The sequence below is a fragment of the Pleurodeles waltl genome, chromosome 8 (genome assembly GCF_031143425.1).
Source record: "Pleurodeles waltl isolate 20211129_DDA chromosome 8, aPleWal1.hap1.20221129, whole genome shotgun sequence".
Lineage (NCBI taxonomy): Eukaryota > Metazoa > Chordata > Amphibia > Caudata > Salamandridae > Pleurodeles > Pleurodeles waltl.
The window spans coordinates 543,896,288-543,914,727 of NC_090447.1; positions in this window are offsets into that span (position 1 = coordinate 543,896,288).

Here is an 18,440-nt window from a genome sequence, read left to right on the forward strand (position 1 = left end):
ATAGTTGACATATAAAGTCCCTGGGAAATAGTCAAAATTATCACATTATAATGAAACTGTGGAGATAATTTATCCGTTTGAAAAATTGAGTACTGTTTATGTTGCCCCTTGCTATCATTATAATGTTATTACATTTTTTTTATTTTCTTAATTTTTGTTTATACATGTATGATTATGTTAGATTAGACTACTATACTCAGAGTGCATTGGTATGGGAGGCATAAAACGTTACTATTTAAGAACAAGAGAAATGGGACTCACTAACCGTGAGCAAGACTCAAGTGGAGTTGAAACGCGTTGGGGGTTGCTGTTCATTTGAATAAAAACGCCATAAAGGATTCTTTGGAGTGCAATAAATAATTCTTTGGATATACTATTAATTTGAGGGCGGTCTCCTCAGTTACCAGCACCGACATCTGAGTGCGCCTCTGAGACTGTGATTCTGACCTTTTGCTTAAGCTATAGGCAATATAGCTATATATATAGATATATATTTGTGCTGTACTGACTCTCCAATCCTTACAAATGTGGTAATACCTTACAGTACCAGGAGATCTCTCAAGTCGGAAAATATTACTTATGTATGGTTCTAGGCTTTAAACATGCATGTAATGACGAGAGTCCTTAGCTCGCAATTTCAGAATGCTCTTCCTTTGGATTGCTCTAAAAGAGCATAACTTAACTGTGCCATTATGCTTTGAGAAAGCAGTCAGCTACATATATAACATGTGTAAACCGCTTTCATGCAAATGTGGTGCACTGCGAAGTCAAATAATTGAAGCCTGCAAATACCTCATTTAAACTGCATCTATGCAAATATTATTCAAATGTATTGGAGTTCTAATGTCTAGAAATGTTATATTCATATAACCATTCTCTCCTAATACTGTGTTTATGACAATTTCATGTATAACTTTATAATCAAATGTGTGTTAAAGTCTATATTGAACAGGCTGGAGTTAAGGCGTGTGTTTTATTTTTTTGTTTAAATTTTCAATGAGAGGTCTGTTCTTGTTGTTTAATCCTTTGATTTCCAGGTGCTTCTGTACCAGTGTTCAGCTAATGAGAAGCGCATTGTTAAGTACGGATAAGTTGGCATAACGAATGTGTGCCAAGGTTGTGTTGCAGTAATGAGGAGCTGTAAGAACCACTCCCTTTCAGATTCCTGTACATGAGAGTAATCCAAGGTTGGACAGACGTGTATGGAGAGAATGAAGGCTAATTGGATATAATTCACAGTGGTGCCCTGTCAGTGGAAATTTCCTTGACTGTGATGTCTGCTTCTGAAAGGTTTGGAGATTGATTAGAGTGTTGTTTAGCTAGTCCACATTTAGAGTCCCTTTGCCCCTTGATTAGAGTAGATCTTTAGAGAGGTGTAAACCCCAATCTTTTTGCTAGATTAGGTGGCTTTATGCTACATACAGCTCTCTTGGCAGAACTTCTACTGAAGTTTTGGTAATGCTGACATTTTTCTTTGAATTTATAGCTTCTTAGAATAGTCAGGATTTTAGATTCAATGATTAGGCAGGAAAATCTGAGCTTGAATTCAAAGCATCGTATGCATTTTCTTATTTACTGTATTGTTGCCATTGAGATAGTCTTTTATATGCTGGTGAAATTTAACATTGTTTGAAGCTTTAATTCTCCTTTGGCGATTCTCTACATATATAATATGTTTTTAAGATTCATTTATGTAATTTGACTCTGAGTCTGTAATAAATCCCTATTCAAACTTTGCCAGTCTCTGAGTTTTAATGTGGAACGAAATAGGTTACACTGACATTTAGGCCCATATGTATACTTTTTTAGCGCCGCATTTGCACTGCTTTTTGACGCAAAAACGGCACAAACTTACAAAATACAATTGTGTTTTCAAGTTTGCGCCGTTGTTGCGTCAAAAAGCGGCACAAATGCGACGCTAAAAAAAGTATAAATATGGGCCTTAATGTAGTGAGTGAATGTGACTTCTCCTTCCCCTCGGGACTTGTCATACTCAAAAAATTGGAGAAAAGACAGATATGGATCAGTTCCCACCATTTGGATAGTTTCACAAAAAACTGAAAGCTGCCTCTTCTGTTAGCTTCTGCCCTGTTAGTTTTTGCTACTGTACGATCAACCTTCGGCTGGCCACAGCTCTTCAGAAGTAGATGAATAAACTAAACAACTAAAAGGAAATGCAAGGTAGAAAGCGCTCATTTAATATAAAGAAAACCAAAGGGAAATGTCTGTCTTTTCATGCATGTAATATGCTGGGTGGAGTTTAACTTCCCTTGTGTAGCTGGGCAAAGTCAGAAAAAACCCTTCCCTCGGTGAAGTCGATGCAAAGTTACCCGAACACGTCCAATTCAAAAAGGCAAAGTTTTAAGCCCCAGCATGTCCTATGAGTTTTTTTTTTTTTAGCCCAGAACGAATTGTGGGTAATACATTTTTTCACAGAAAATCATAGCAGCCCCCAGTCCTTGAAATTGTCAGGTGAAGGGTGCCATGGAGGGATGAAGAGGATAGTGAGGAACAGGTGGTTTCATAACTTTGCACACTCCTGCTAGTTTTGCGTGCACACTCCCCCACCCGTAGTTTTTTGTTTGGCTCTACCACAAATGGCTGTGGAGATACTTAGGGAAAGAGTTATTATTAGCATGGTGCTGTACAGCAGTCAAAGTTGCTGCACTGCATTGAGCAAAGGAAAGAAAGCTGCACAGAGCCATATTTATTGAAAAAGGCCTGCTACTTCCATAAAGCATGTCTTGATGCACAAACAGGCTGCCTAGCACCACGCACACACGTTGCACCATGGTGCAGAGGTGCACGTATGCTGTCTAGCATAGGATTTGTACTGGATGCATACCTATGAAGTACAAAGTCCTACGCCTAGACTAATTGTTAAGAGATGTTATTTATTGACACAGTTCCTGGTCTGGCAATCCTGGTAGATTGGGTTTTGTGAAGGGAAGGGCATTTCTGGCATAATTATCTCTGGTGTAATTACTTGTAGTTACTGCAAAATTACTCATAATTATGCATAGTTATGTAAGAAGCGTAATTCAGCACTTAATGCTATTTTCTTATTGCAAAATGCACACACACATTCAAAATGGGCCCGAGGACACATTTTGTGCTAAAAAGATGGCGCTAAGTGCTACAGGACAAGAGGACGCCAACAGCAGTAGCCAGCAGCATCTTGCTCTCTCTTAGGGCCAGATGTAGGAAGCCTTTTGCGCCTTGCAAACAGCGAAAAACGCAGTTTGCGAGGCGCAAAAGGCTGAACGCGATGCAGAATCACATTTTGCGAGTCGGTACTGACTCACAAAATGTGATTCCGACTCGCAAATAGGAAGGGGTGTTCCCTTCCTATTTGCGACCGCATCGCGATGTAGAGTTGCTTTGTGACCGCGAAAGCGGTCGCAAACCAACTTGCAGTTACCATCCACTTGAAGTGGATGGTAACTCATTCGCAAAAGGGAAGGGGTCCCCATGGGACCCCTTCCCCTTTGTGAATGCCCACAAAAATATTTTTTCAGAGCAGGCAGTGGTCCTATGGACCACTGACTACTCTGAAAAAACCGAAACCAAATGGTTTCGGAATTTTTTCTTTTTGCAGCTCGTTTCCTTTAAGGAAAACGGGCTGCAAGAAAAAAAAAACAGCTTTATTAAAAAAGCAGTCACGGACATAGTGGTCTGCTGTCTCCAGCAGGCCACCATCCCGTGAGTGCCTAGACTCGCTATGGGGTCGCAAACTGCGACCCACCTCATGAATATTCAGGAGGTGGGTCTTTGCGACCCCATAGCGAGTCGCAGAAGGTGTCTGAGACACCTTTCTGCATCTCGGATTGCGAGTTGCAATTTGCGAGTCGCTATGACTCGCAAATTGCAAGTTGCAATCGGATACCCACCTACATCTGGCCCTTAGTTCGTTGTTCCTGTGCTTCTGTGTAGGATTTTGGCTACAAATTACTCTTAACTTTTCTGTCTGGCTACCCACATAATTTGGGTAGTTTCTCATTACAAGAGTATTGTGTAATTACTAAAATGAGTCTAATTACTCAGGTGCAATTAAAATTTCTCCCAGGCGAAGTTTTGTGTAAAAAGCTGTGGCTACTTGCGCTGACCTGCCACAGTTACACCCAACGCCCCTTGATGGAACGTGACCAAATTAAGCACAAAGTGCTATTTGAGCTGAGATAAGGTCAAATTTCCAGTGCAAAATACTTTTTGCGCTGAAATAGTTTGCAATATTCTGTGGGAATGTTCTCCAGTGCAAAGCCTTACTAAATCTGGCCCACAACGTTATATACTGTACACCCTTAGGTGTACACTTAGCATGCTGTTTTTAATAGTGTTCTTGTGAACCAGGTATGTGTGTTAAATTCAGAATGAAAACAGTAAGGTGCTTTGTGAAGACCAAGCTTGCCTTCTGTTTAAATAGGCAACTTTTATTGGAAGAGTGAAGACTAATTTATCTCTCTGCTCAAGTGACAGCCACGTAAGTTGTGAGTTTGACCTAACGCTTGACCGCATTTCTCCCTGTGGATCAAATGTGAGGATTGCCGCCCAGCGTGCGCAAGCCTCCACATTTTAATTCTGTCCAGTTACAACAGAACAGGCTCACCTCGAAGAGTCTCATTTATCAAAGTCTGCCAACCTAGTGCCAGCATGAAAACCACTGCTGCAAATAGACAGTGGGAGCCTTGTCCTTTATCCACAGTCACAACCTCACGAAGTAGATGATGACAGAGCTAATGTGCATTGTCAGGCTTTCTCCTTGCAAATTAGCCTTTGCCCTGGTTTCCAATGGTCATATCAATGTTTCGAGTGTTAATGAGGCTTTCTTCCTTGTATAATGGTCTGTCACAACGGAAAGGTACATAGGTGGCAGACAATACAAATGCAATAAAAAACAGTGATTTTCCATTAGAACGGAAGGAGGCGACCTCTCCTAAATATTTCTGTTTAATTGAGCTGGATAGTGGATGTTAAATGTTCATTTTACAACTGTGCGCTTTGTTAAAATAAAAAAGTGCCAAGCAAAAGAGAAGGTGGAGGAGGGCCTAACAGGGTTTACACACAAACTATTATGTTACAAAGTGCACTTATTATATGTTGTGTTGATAATTTTTTTAATACGTTTTCCAGCTCCACTTCAGGAAGAGAAAATGTTTCTTTGACGATGCACTGACTAAGAAGTCTTGGTGATGTCCCATGAACATGTGTGTATTTTTATTCAATCTTTTTCATTAAACCATGCATATTTAGTCATAGAATCAATGTTGTACTCAACATGGTACCACAATAACATTCGCCCACATAACGAGTGTTGCAAAGCAGCTTGATAAAATAAAAAACACTTTTTTATATAGTACGAACTTTACATGTACTTTACATAAACACCAGATAAAACCACACATTATTAAAGGCACGGGCACAGGAAGATTAAGGGCCTCATTCTGACCCTGGCGGCCGGTGACCGCCAGGGTCACCCGCCACGGGAGCACCGCCGACAGGCTGGCGGTGCTCCGAAGGGCATTCTGACCGCGGCGGTTCAGCCGCGGTCAGAAAGGGTAAACCGGCGGTCATCCGCCGGTTTACCGCTGCCCTTCTGAATCCTCCATGGCCATGGGGATTCAGACACCCCCTACCGCCATCCTGTTCATGGCAGGAAACCCGCCATGAACAGGATGGCGGTAGGGGGTGCCGCGGGGCCCCTGGGGGCCCCTGCAGTGCCCATGCCAATGGCATGGGCACTGCAGGGGCCCCCGTAAGAGGGCCCCGCAAAGTATTTCAGTGTCTGCTATGCAGACACTGAAATACGCGACGGGTGCCATTGCACCCGTCGCACCTTCCCACTACGCCGGCTCAATTCTGAGCCGGCGTCCTCGTGGGAAGGTTGATTTGCCCTGGGCTGGCGGGCGGCCTTTTGGTGGCCGCCCGCCAGCCCAGGGCAAATCTCAGAATCACCGCAGCGGTCTTTCGACCGTGGTGCAGTGTTCTGACGGGGTTACTTTGGCAGGCGGCCTCTGCCGCCCGCCAAAGTAAGAATGACCCCCTAAGTACTTTACTCTGAATTACTGGATTTTGAACCTCGTTCCCCCGTTCTAAAGTCAGCAGCTCAGCCATTAGGTCACATGTTCCCTTGGATCATGTTTCTCTATGTCACATAGGTGAATAATGCTGAGGGATGGAAAAGGAGAAGATGGAAAAATTATCTTTCTGTATCCTCCTAAGTAATTCCACCCACAGACACATTAAGTATTGTAGGCAGTGGTGTAACGCACAATGGTGCCCCCCGCAGAATATGAAAGCTGCCCCATCTTCAATATCTCATAGATATATCCAGGGGTGTAGCTTGGTCTGTAAGATTGGGAGGGCGTGAGGTTCAGATTTCCTAACAATCATACTGGCACACAATGTACACGCAGGGAGCACGAGAGGAGTTTACGGGGCAGCAGAAAGGGAGAGGAATGTGGATTGGTAGGTGCACAAAGTGGGAGAAAGCATATTATTTTGTGAAATAACAAACATTTTTGAAGTATTTTCAAACAGAGAGAGGGAGAGAGTGTGTGTAGGTTTTTGTCTGTGTGTGCAAAAATTGCTAGTGAAATCCGACACACACCACACAAGACCCGACTGAAAACTTCCCAACTATTTATCACAAAATACATTTATTAGGGGGTCTAGCACCCCAAACACCCCTCTTGGAGGTACACCCCTGGATATACCTTGGCCTTGGTCTGAATGGACATTTGTTGGCTTTGCTAAAGTAAGCAACAAAACATAATACATTGCACAACAGCAACAGAACAAAAGCATAGGAAGAAAGTAACCATAAAATAACCAATGCAACAGCCACCGTGCCACACAACACATTGCAATAATGAAGCACAAAACCATAATACTATAAAAAGCTCAAGAACACATCACAACCACAACAAAATGTAATGCACAAAAATGTTGCAGAGACATCGGATCTCACAATGTCATGTTCTAATTTTCCAAGACAATGTATTCCTCTCTTTAGTTGAAAAAGAGTATGCACTTTTGAGACTGGACAACCATATTACAATATTTTATCAAGTTAACCTACCTTACACCCAATAATTAATAATCTCCCTGTTTCAAGTAGGAGGAAGGGACCAGATTGAAATATTGACAACAACATTAAAAAACACATGTTTTCACTTGGAGACGAGAGGGGTTTGTGACATAAATACTTAGATTGATAAATTTCAGCGCGTTTTCAGAGGTGTGTCCGGGGCAGGAGCCCTTTAAATTTCTTCAAGCGCTCCCGCCGTCGCGGGAAGCGCGTTCAGAGGTGTGTCCGGGGCAGGAGCCCTTTAAATTTCTTCAAGCGCTCCCGCCGTCGCGGGAAGCGCGTTCAGAGGTGTGTCCGGGGCAGGAGCCCTTTAAATTTCTTCAAGCGCTCCCGCCGTCGCGGGAAGCGCGTTCAGAGGTGTGTCCGGGGCAGGAGCCCTTTAAATTTCTTCAAGCGCTCCCGCCGTCGCTGGACGCGCGCGGGCGGCGCCCGGGCGAAGCCCGGGCCAAGGGCGGGCCCGTCCTTGCCCGTCATTGCCAGGAAGAGGCAGGGCAGGGCCACCCCCCTAACTTTCACAACAAGACGCTCGGTTTAGGCAGCTCACAAGTAGCTGGCCGCCTGAAGGTACTGTGTCAATACCTACCCCAAAAAAAAAAGGGTCCTTTTATAGAGGGCCTTAGGACGGAACTCACCCTTCCCCAGCATAGTGCTTCTCTCATTATTACCTGCTAGATTTGAAGTGGGGCCGGGTCGTTGCCTCTCTACTTTATTGCATGAAGTTTACTTGTAATTTTTGAGTGTAAAAACCTTTATTTAAATACTTGTCATATTCATTGTCAGTATCTATCATTTAGGCTTACCCCCACTAGACCTACTTCTTTTCTTGTCCATAAATACATATTTGTGCTCTGGTTTCATTAGAGCTGAAGTATCATATAGGTGGCCCAAAGCATGGGAAAACGTAAGGCATCAGAACCCCCAAGGGGGAAAGAGAAAATTACAAAAAAACTCAGGAATGCGGGCGAGAATTGCACTATAGACGAAATTGATGATCTTATTGAGGAGGTAGAGTCTTTATTATGTAGTAGGGCCACTGTCCGGGAGGGACCTGATAAAAAGATTACCTCTTACTACACAAAAAAAGTTGAACTAGAGGAAGATATAGTGACAGAGACTATTAGTCAGCAAGAGGGGGAGGTTTCACCCAATATTAGGATTGGTAGCCCTAAGGATGCTACAACTCGATCTAGACATCCATGCACCATAGTTAGTACTAGGAAGAAGGGCCACAAGCAGGAGTGTGAAGTTGTATGTTCCAATAAATATGCAGTCTTGGCAGAACTTGATAGTAATAAAGCACAGAATACACAAGAGGGGGAATTGCTGAATGAGATATATCCAACTATTCCAATTGTACAGTTACCTAGAGAGAGGATCTCTCCATGCAACTTAGAACCAATGAATCCTCCAAAACATAAAACAAGAACTATAGCAGACCTCTATGACCTACTCTCTGGATTAATACAGGAAGTTAAGGACCTGAAACTTGAAGTAAGAACCCTATCAGATATTGTGGAAAAGGAGGGGGGTTGGGGTACCCACAAAGCTCAGTGCGAAAAGGAGACCCCCCTTATATCATTTCAGCCACAAGGCAGATCCACATGTTCTCAAAATTTAAATACTAACCCCATCCCTACCCCAGCTATAGCCAAGATCTTACAGCAACCGCAGGGATATACGAGAGGGGTAAACAGGGAAAATACTGGTCCACGCAATTACCCTAAAAGTAATGCAAGTGATCTATGGCAAAAAACAGGGAATCCACGAAGAGAATCCTGCTTGGTAAAAGGGCCCCAAAAGGGGAATGTGGAGCTTACCCAGATCACCCATCCCCAAGCATCTCATGACCGTAAACATTATACTACATGGAATCGACATTCTGTGTGGGATAGGTTTCTCAGTAGGACCAATGTTGTCTATCTGTTAAATGTCCCAAAATTGGCCATAGATAGTAGTGAAGACGAAGATTCCCTAAAGAATAAGCTTACACATTGGATTAGGACTAAAAGACACTGTCTATCCATAATTCATTCAGATATAAAGAGGGCAGAAAGAATCTCAGGAGGGATGGGGCAACATGATGTTATTGCATTAACATTTAAGGATGGAAGCTTATCCAGAGGCCTGATTGACATGGAACAGAGAACCGCCGCCCCCAAGATCAATGCGATGAGGTTCAGTTCGGATCCTTACATTACCAAACCCCTAGTCCCGAGGCCTAAGTATAATGTCATGGAGGGATCGCAAAGGAGAAACTACGATTCCAATCTTGAAAGAGTAGATTGACTACTCCCGATCGATCAGGCACAAGTGGGACTAATTGGGGACCCAACAGTAGGAGAGCCCCCCATAGGGTCTGATCCTCATGTTACAGGGGCAGGGATTATAGTGGAGTCTTTGCCCCGTAGGAAAGACTCGGCAGCATATTTGAGCCCTACTTCTAATGTTACAACCCCAAACGGGAGGGGTCCTATCACCATGATCTCCTGGAATGTAGCAGGCTTAAAAAATAAGCTTACAGACCCGGAATGGCAGGACTATATTGATCAATACCATGTCTGTCTCTTCCAAGAGACTTGGCTTAAAGACCCGCCGTATAAGCTAGGATATAAAACCTACTTCATTAGTGCAATTTCAGCTGCTAGAGGGAGACCGTCTGGGGGACTGGTTGTTTGGGTGAAAATCTCACTAAATGTTGAGATACGTATGCAAACCACAGAGTCAGATGACATTTTATGGTTGGTAATGGGGGGAAAAAATAAGATAATATCCCACTTGTTCAATGTATATATAAGACCTAGAAGGACAAACTTGGAGTCGCCTGAAATAACTCTATTAGACGACTTGCTTAAAAAGATCCCCGGAGGAGAGACAATTATGATAGGGGGTGACCTTAATTGTAATTATGAACCCATAACTGGTTTCGAACATTTAGCAGAAGAAGAAGATCGAGCCAGAGCAATCCCTTATTTAACAATAGAAAAAACTGTCCCAGGCACAGTGGCTGCATTGCAACTTATGTGCCTTACATTAAAACATGGACTGAGGGCATGTAATGGTAGAGTGGGTGAAGGAGGCCTTAATATGGATACCTTCCAGAGAGGCAACTCTACCTCGAAAATAGATTATATTTTACATAGTATAAGTACATGGGGAAGATTAATGACTTTTAAGATAGATAAAAGAAGGGAAAGCGACCACTTCCCGTTAATAATTGAACTTAGCGCCCACCTCCTAGATTTGGATTTGGAATATGTAGAACATAATAAGGTGGAGATACAACCCTTCCTCAGTAACAACAGACGGGATATAAAATGGCCTGCAATAATAGGCAATCTGGAGACTATGACAAATATTTACCATACATATTCTAATCTCCTAGACCCTTATGTTGAAAATGAACTTACTGATATCCCCATCACGGCCATCCACCAATCAATGAGTATTGCACTAAGACCCTTCCTGACCAAACAGCCACGGTACAAGCCCAAAAAGGAGAAGGTGCAGATTACCCCAAGCAGCCCATGGTACACTACCAAATGTAGGGAGAGGAAAAGAGAGCTGATAGAGGCTCTAAAGCAAAAGAACCAATTGGCCATACAGCAGGCAAGGGCCAGTTATAAGAAAACCCTGGCAACTGCCCAAAGTAACTGGGAGGATCAAAAATGGCAAGATCTCCTGGAAGCAGCAAAAACCAGTGATGCTAGGATCTTCTGGAAAATAGTTACCCATGGTAGCAAAGAGGGGAAAATTTCTACTGATCATCATATAGATCCCAATACATGGGTTAACTATTTTACACACCTTTATTCTGATCCCCCCAGCCTTGATTTCTATCCCTCAAGACATAAAACATTAGCCACCCAGGGCATCTTACCCGAGTTACAATTTAGCCTGGAGGAGACGGTGAACGCCATTGAAGCAATCAAGCTGGGGAAAGCCCCCGGTTTGGACAAGATCCCGGGGGACCTGTTTAAACATAGTTTAGAAATTTGGGCACCTTATCTAAATCTTTTAAGTAACGCTATATTAAGGGGAGGTCCTGTGCCCGAGACATGGAAAGGGGCAGAAATAATCCCAGTCTTCAAAAAAGGTTCCAGGGATGAACCAGGGAACTATAGACCTATCAGCCTCATAGATGTCACACAAAAAGTATATGCAAGACAGCTGCTGAATAGGATTAACAGCTGGATAGATGGAAACAGCATACTGATTATATACCAAGCTGGTTTTAGACAGCAGACGAGCACAGTCGATCAGGCCTTTAGGCTATTGACGTTAATGTGGAAATATACTAGACTACCGAAAGGCCATCTCTACATCGCATTTGTGGACCTGCGCGCAGCCTTTGATCTAGTGCCAAGAGACTCCTTATGGGCTGCTCTAGGGAAACAGGGTATGCCAGAGAACCTCTCGAGCCAGCTAGAGAGACTACATGAAAATACATTTGCAAAGGTTCGGTGGGGGCCAAAGGGTGAGTTGACAGACTCAATACCTATTAAGAGGGGGGTGAGACAGGGTTGTGTGCTTGCCCCAACCCTCTTCTCACTATACATTAATGATCTGGTTCAATATCTGAAGCAAAGCAACCATGACTCACCAAGATTGAACGGTGATCCTGTCCCCGCCCTCCTCTTTGCAGATGATACCATCCTATTATCTCAAACTCCCATGGGCTTGCAAACTCTATTAGATAAATTTAGCGAGTACTGCAGCCTGAAGGGATTAGAAATCAATACAAACAAGACCAAATACCTGACTGTTAACCCTCATAAAGCACTTAAGAGAAACATTCGGATTAGAGGGCAGACATTGGAACGAGTAACAAATTTCAATTATCTAGGGATACTCCTTGATGCTAAATTGTCATGGGCACCGCATGTTAACAAAGCTGCTATTTCCTTAGCGCATAGCTCCATGGCAATTAGCAAAAATTATAAATGTTCAAGGTCTAGTATTGTTTCACCAGTATTTGAGATCTATAGGTGCAAAGCACAGGCTGCTGCCCTATATGGTGCTGAACTCTGGGGATTCACAAACCTAACCCCATTGGTTACCCAGGAAAATAATTTTATGAGGGGGGTACTGGGTCTCCCTCCATCTACTCCACTGATTCCTTTAACCTATGATATTAACATGAAACAAATAGGTAAATTGGCAGCCTTGAGGCCCTTGCTCTACTGGTGTAGACTCTGGTCTACCCCTGAATTAATCCATTATAGGCAAGCGCTAATTGAGATTATAGACTTGGACAAGGCAATTTCCCTCCCGTGGCTCCATTATATAAGACAATGCTTTTACACTCTTGGCCTTAAATTTTACTGGGAAGAACCACATACACTAACAAAACAATCTAAGATTCAACTAAAACAAGTATTTTGGGACTTTACCTTAAACAGCCCTCTCTACAGCAAGGATCTAGGCAGACTTACTTTAAGTTTCCTGAACATTAAACCATTACCGTATGCTGAGGAATGGATAGATACTATCCAACCTAGACGAGCAAAAGTTTTATTCATGAAGCTTCGATATGGGACTCTCCAGGTTAAGGCTTTTACTTCTAAATGGGGCCCCTTCAATGGGAGAAGACAAGAGGTGATTTGTGGGCTGTGTAATATGGAGACTCCTGAAACGACGGACCATGTCCTCTTAAACTGCAATGCCTATGATAAACCAAGGAGGAAATGGCTTCGACCGATTTGCAGGAACGTTGGAAACTATAATGAAGCAGCAAGATTCTTGAGATCTAGTACGATACCATATGTTGTTTTTGGTTTAAGCCGGTTTTTACTAGCAATTTCATTTATCAGAGACAAGGCGGGCCTAAGGCTCTAGGATTCAGTTATTTATTCATTTTATTTTAAATAGTCCTCACCTACCAAAGCAAAATAAGTCCCTGATGGCACTGGAGGCAAATTCTAAGGGCTTCATAAAAATTTAATACTGTAATTGATTCTTATTTATAGCTTTTAAGATTAATATTTGCTTTTATCCAGACAGTTGGTTTTAGTCGCTAAATGAATATTTATTGTTGTTGGAATAATGTGTCTTTTGTAATACTTGATTGTTTGCCTCTTTTTGGCCTTCAGCCGAATATAGGCATGTATGGGAAAAAGAAATCGTTGGGCATTAGAGATTCTCACTCAGCTCTTAAAAACTAGCAAAACAAGACCACATGTGATGGTGGTAGGCACATTGCCAAGATTCTTAGAGGCACTTTGGTATGCTAGGGACAAATGTCTTACAAAAGAAGCACGAAATTCTATTTATACAATGATCATTATTTGTGCGTACTTATAGTTCAAGAGACCAAGTGAACTTTCTTGCCAGTACACAGCCACTCCTATTAACAGTCAGATATCAATCCCATTTGTTTTGTGCACACAGATTGTATTTATGGTGATTCTATAATATTCTTGGTGTTTTGTAAAGTGATGTGTACTGTGTATTTCTACAATGTTTTAATCGATCAATTGCTTATTCTTTTCTTTTATCTAATTGTATTGTATGACCTTGGGGGAGTCCTGGATTTTTATTTTTTTAATCTTATGATGGGTTTGGTTTTACTGCTTTTATCAAATTGCTTCTGTTTTCTTTTAGAAATGTATGATTTGTGTCGGTATGCTTTTATGGTATTGTCTTACCGAAATAAAGCTGAAATTGATTGATAAATTTCATACAGTTGTACATATTTTCTTTGGGGTGTTCCTCAATGTAATGTAATATTCATGATTCATAAAGGGCACAGTTTTCAGTTATCTTGGTTATAAAGAATGACTCTATTACTTACTGGTAATTCTCATTACTCTGATTGCCCATCCTCATCCCACTACCTTTTTAAATGATGTGAGGCCACCTTCAAAAAGTACCAAATGACCTAGCTCACAATAAAAGCATCCCAACACCACTCTATTAACCTCTGTTTCCTTCACAGGACGGGCCATAAAGAACCATGTCATAACAGCTGATGGCTCAGGCCAGATTTACTTGCTGCACTGCATTGTGTGAAAGGGAGAGAGCAGAAATGTAACATATCTACAAAGATATGATGCACGTCTGCTCTCTCATAGCACTGGTGCGCTTCAGGCAGCCTAGCACCAATGCAGACCCCCTTGCATAATCATAGTGAAATGCACCATTACGGGTAGGGTTGTTTTTATGCTGGAATGGATACATTCCTGCATAAAAATAATCCCTCAAGGCATTTTCCTCTTCCTATGTGTGCTGTAGAATGCAGCACACATAGAAAGAGGGCATAATGCTGTAAAATGATTTTCTGCTTGCTATGCTATCCTCTGGGAGGCAGAGTAATTTCACTCAATCCCAAATTTATAAACCTGTGCAAATCCAGGATTAAGTGAAATCCATGGGTGGCTGCATGGAACCACCCATGCTCCACCAATGTAACACCTCCTAGAAAGAAATGAAATACAATGCAGCACAATCAACGGCATTATGTTAAATTTGTTTACAACGACACACAAGGTGGCACAAATGACCCCTTGTGTGGCTTTGTACATATCTACTATCATTTTGTGTTGTGGCTGCACCAGAAATGTGGCGCAAACACCACACAAAATGTTAGTAAATATGGCCCATAATTTGTAGTCATAGGAAGGTTGGGTGGGGCTTAAATACAAGGATGAGGAATGGTATTCAGAGTAATGAGGATTACTAATAAATAATTAAGCGATTGCATATTTAATCACTCCTGGTCCTTTCTTAAAAAAGAAGATATATCAGAGCAGTAAACCCATTACCAAATCCCCAGCAAAGGATGCCCAACCCAAAGTGATGTAAGGTGCCTCAGAAAGAGAGAGCACTGTATCAGAGAAGATAGCACTGCCACCTAATTCTTACCTAAATGAGGATACACTAGAGCAGTAAGCCCATGACAACACAACAAACAGATCACAGGAAACCCTGAAGTGATGCAAAATGCCACAGGAAGAAATAATCACAAGAGAAAGCAGACAGAACAGGCCTTAATGTTTGCATGCCAAAATAGGCGGCTCACAAAGCAGCCCTGTACGATTTGTCCCATCTGTGATGGTTGCAGAATCTGCTCTTTAACCACAAAACCTGAACCCGACCTGCCACTGCTGACTCAGAATAATCTAGTAATGTGATGAAACCAAGCGAGGGGGCATACGAAATAAATGAAACAAAAACTAAAAGAAAAGGTGCATACTTCCATTCGTTGCAGGACTGAAAATGCAATTAGCACAGTTGGCACACACCAGCAGGTTCTCCTAAACCACTGGCCCAGCAATCCTTCAGCCTCTTTCCTTTTGGACTTGTTTGGACTTGGCCAGGCGTACTTAGATCAAAATCCTTCCTAGATGGTGAACAAATATAGTTGCAGTGTTCTTGCTGCTTCAGGAGAACACTGCAGAAGGACATAGAAAATATAGAAAAGAGTGGACCATAGATCGGCCTGTTGTATGGCATGTGCCAGAGCATCACCATTGCACCAGACCCTGTACACAAATGCTCAGAGCACTGTCAGAAGAGTCCCAAACTATCCATCATCTTGGTAGTCACAGGTACAGATTCTGTGTGTAACCTCACAGTTGATTACATCAGGCAGAAGGTCTTCATATTAGCACTCACAAGGTTATTGGCAGTCTCAGGAGCAAGTTCTGTGTGTTAGCCATTACAAACTCACTGTTAGTCTCAGGCACAAGTTCTGCATGTTGGCATGCTCATCGCAAATCTCAAGCATTTGTTCTGAGCGCTAGCCTTTACATCTGCACCGATAATCTCAGGAACCAGTTTTATTTAAAGACATTAACGTCTGCACATCCAGGTTTGAGCATTAGAGCCCGGTTCTAGCACATAGCCTTTGACAAGGTTATTTGTGAGATGATGCCAGTACCCACTTTGCTTAATGTGATTTGTCAGTGAAGCTCCCAATGCCCCTCAGTGTATGATCCCAGGAATAATTGTGTGAAGCAAAGTCTGTATTGGTGTCTTCAATACATATGACTGATTCAAAGTGATCACCAAGATTTTTGAAATCCATGAGAGCTCACTGTGTCCTCATAAGACAACCATGGAGTTGCCTCTGAGCACCTACTGCCTGCTGGTCTGCATTGCAGTGATGAAAACTGTAAGGAGGCACTGTTCAAGGAAGCATAACATGCATGGCCCTCACCCTTATCCTTCTGGATGTTTGTGCAACAGATATGGCAACTAGGCCTGACAATGCCAATCCACAAGATGGAGGGAGCCAAAATTCAGATACAAATAAATATCATTTCAGGGGACTGGAAATCCACAAGGAAATACAGCCACTGGGAGCAAAGGATCACTCAAGACCCTAAGAGGAACAGCCCTTAGGAGCTCAGCAGACCAAACGAAAGCATCCCACTGTTAGAAATAGTGTTGTTGGTTGACTGGAGTGTGACACCTGGTCAAGCAGCAACCACAATCCTGGTCAGGGTAAAGCACAAGAAACCCCTAAAATGAACCTATGCTCACCCTCTGATAGCTTGGCACACAGCAGTCAGGCATAACTGGGAGGCAATGTGTAAAGTATTTGTTCAACACTTTAAACAGTAAAGCAGTGAAACACACCACACATGTTTGAAAAAATAGAACTTATTTTAATTAAACAAATGAGACCAAAATGACAAAAATCCAAAAGGCAGAACTTGTTTTCTGAGATTAAGCTGTAAAATAGTGCTTAGAAGCAAAAAGCATCAACTGGGGATATCTGGTGGCTCTGGCCCAGGACAAAGTCAAAAGTTGAGGCCAACTGTGATTGATCGGAGGTCGGCTACAGGGACTCAGTTGAGTCAGCTGAACCAAAGTATCTTAAATCCAAGTTGCAGACCTCAGATCAGGAAGCCGGCCAACTAGTCCTTGAAGTCACTCTGGGTTCTGGGATGGAGGGATGTAGGTCCAAGTCTACTCACACCCAGGCAAGATGGCAGCATGCATAGGTCAGTAAGGCAAAGCAGGTGTCCAGCAAAACAGCAGTCCATCAGAGTGGAAGGCCTTCAGCAGCACGGAGTGTCCACAGGTCCAGAAGTGTACTGAAGTGGTGGTATGTGAGGTTCAGGATTTATACTTTGGTGTCCTGGTTCTGGATGGTGGGAGAAGCTTCTAGACAGTGGCCGTGCAATGCAAGGAATTCCCTTCCCCCCCTGCTCTTGCTCCAAGATGGCTGGAGTGACAATAGAGGGTCACTAAGCCCTTTGTGTGTGGACAGGACACAGCCTATTCAGGTGCACATGGGGCCGTTCTCAGCTCTGCCCCCATCAAGCCAGTTGACAGCCCATTGAGGCACACCTAATCCCACTATTGTGTGACTGTCTTGGCGGAATATACAAAGTCCAACTGCCAACTACACCCAGTCATGTGACCAGGGACAGGCTGCAGGCACCTAATGGCTAAAGCAAGGAAATGTCAACTTTCTAAAAGTGGCATTTTCAGAATTGCAATTTAAAATCCGACTTCACTGTAAGTTAGGATTTTAAATTGTGATTCCAGAGACACCAGACTCAAAGGGGTCATCTCTCCCTATCTGGATGATACACTTATGAGGTGTAATAAGGCACCCACAATGTTACCCTATGGGAGAAATAGGTCTTGCAGTAGTGAAAAACAAATTTAAGAGTTGATCACTCTCTGGACATGTAAAATTAAAAATGACATGTTCTACTCTTTTAATACATTGGCCCTCATTACAACCCTGGCGGTAAATCCCACTTTCCGCCATGCAGAAGACTGCCAACATACCGTTGTGGCAGTGGAATTCCGTTACAGGTATTACTACCCACAGCTCGGAATCTGCCACAATACAGACACCCACACAAGTCCGCCACACCAAAGGTCAGTGATAATCTGGTGATACCAAAACCTACACCGTCATGCCAACAGGAATACACCCACAGTAACACGACCCATGAATCAACGTGGCAGTCTTTCAACCGAGGTAAACCATTGGCGGTACACACCGCCGCGCTCAAAATACACACACACTAACAAAACACAAACACATTGGACAATTCAAAATACACACACCTGATACACATACACACACCACACCCACACACCGATTCCAATATAAAGCACACACCCACATCACCCACAAACCCTTACAACCAAAATTTTGAAAGAAGGCCAGAGAGAGAGACAACCTAACACAACACCAGCATCCACAGACACACAACACCGTCACTCATACAACATCCACGTACCTCAAACAACACACACAACACATCCCCTCACACATCACAACAGACAGCACCTCACACATCACCCACACCACATCATGGCACCTCAAAGACACCCCAGGTTCTCTGAGGAGGAGCTCAGGGTAATGGTGGAGGAAATCATCCGGGTA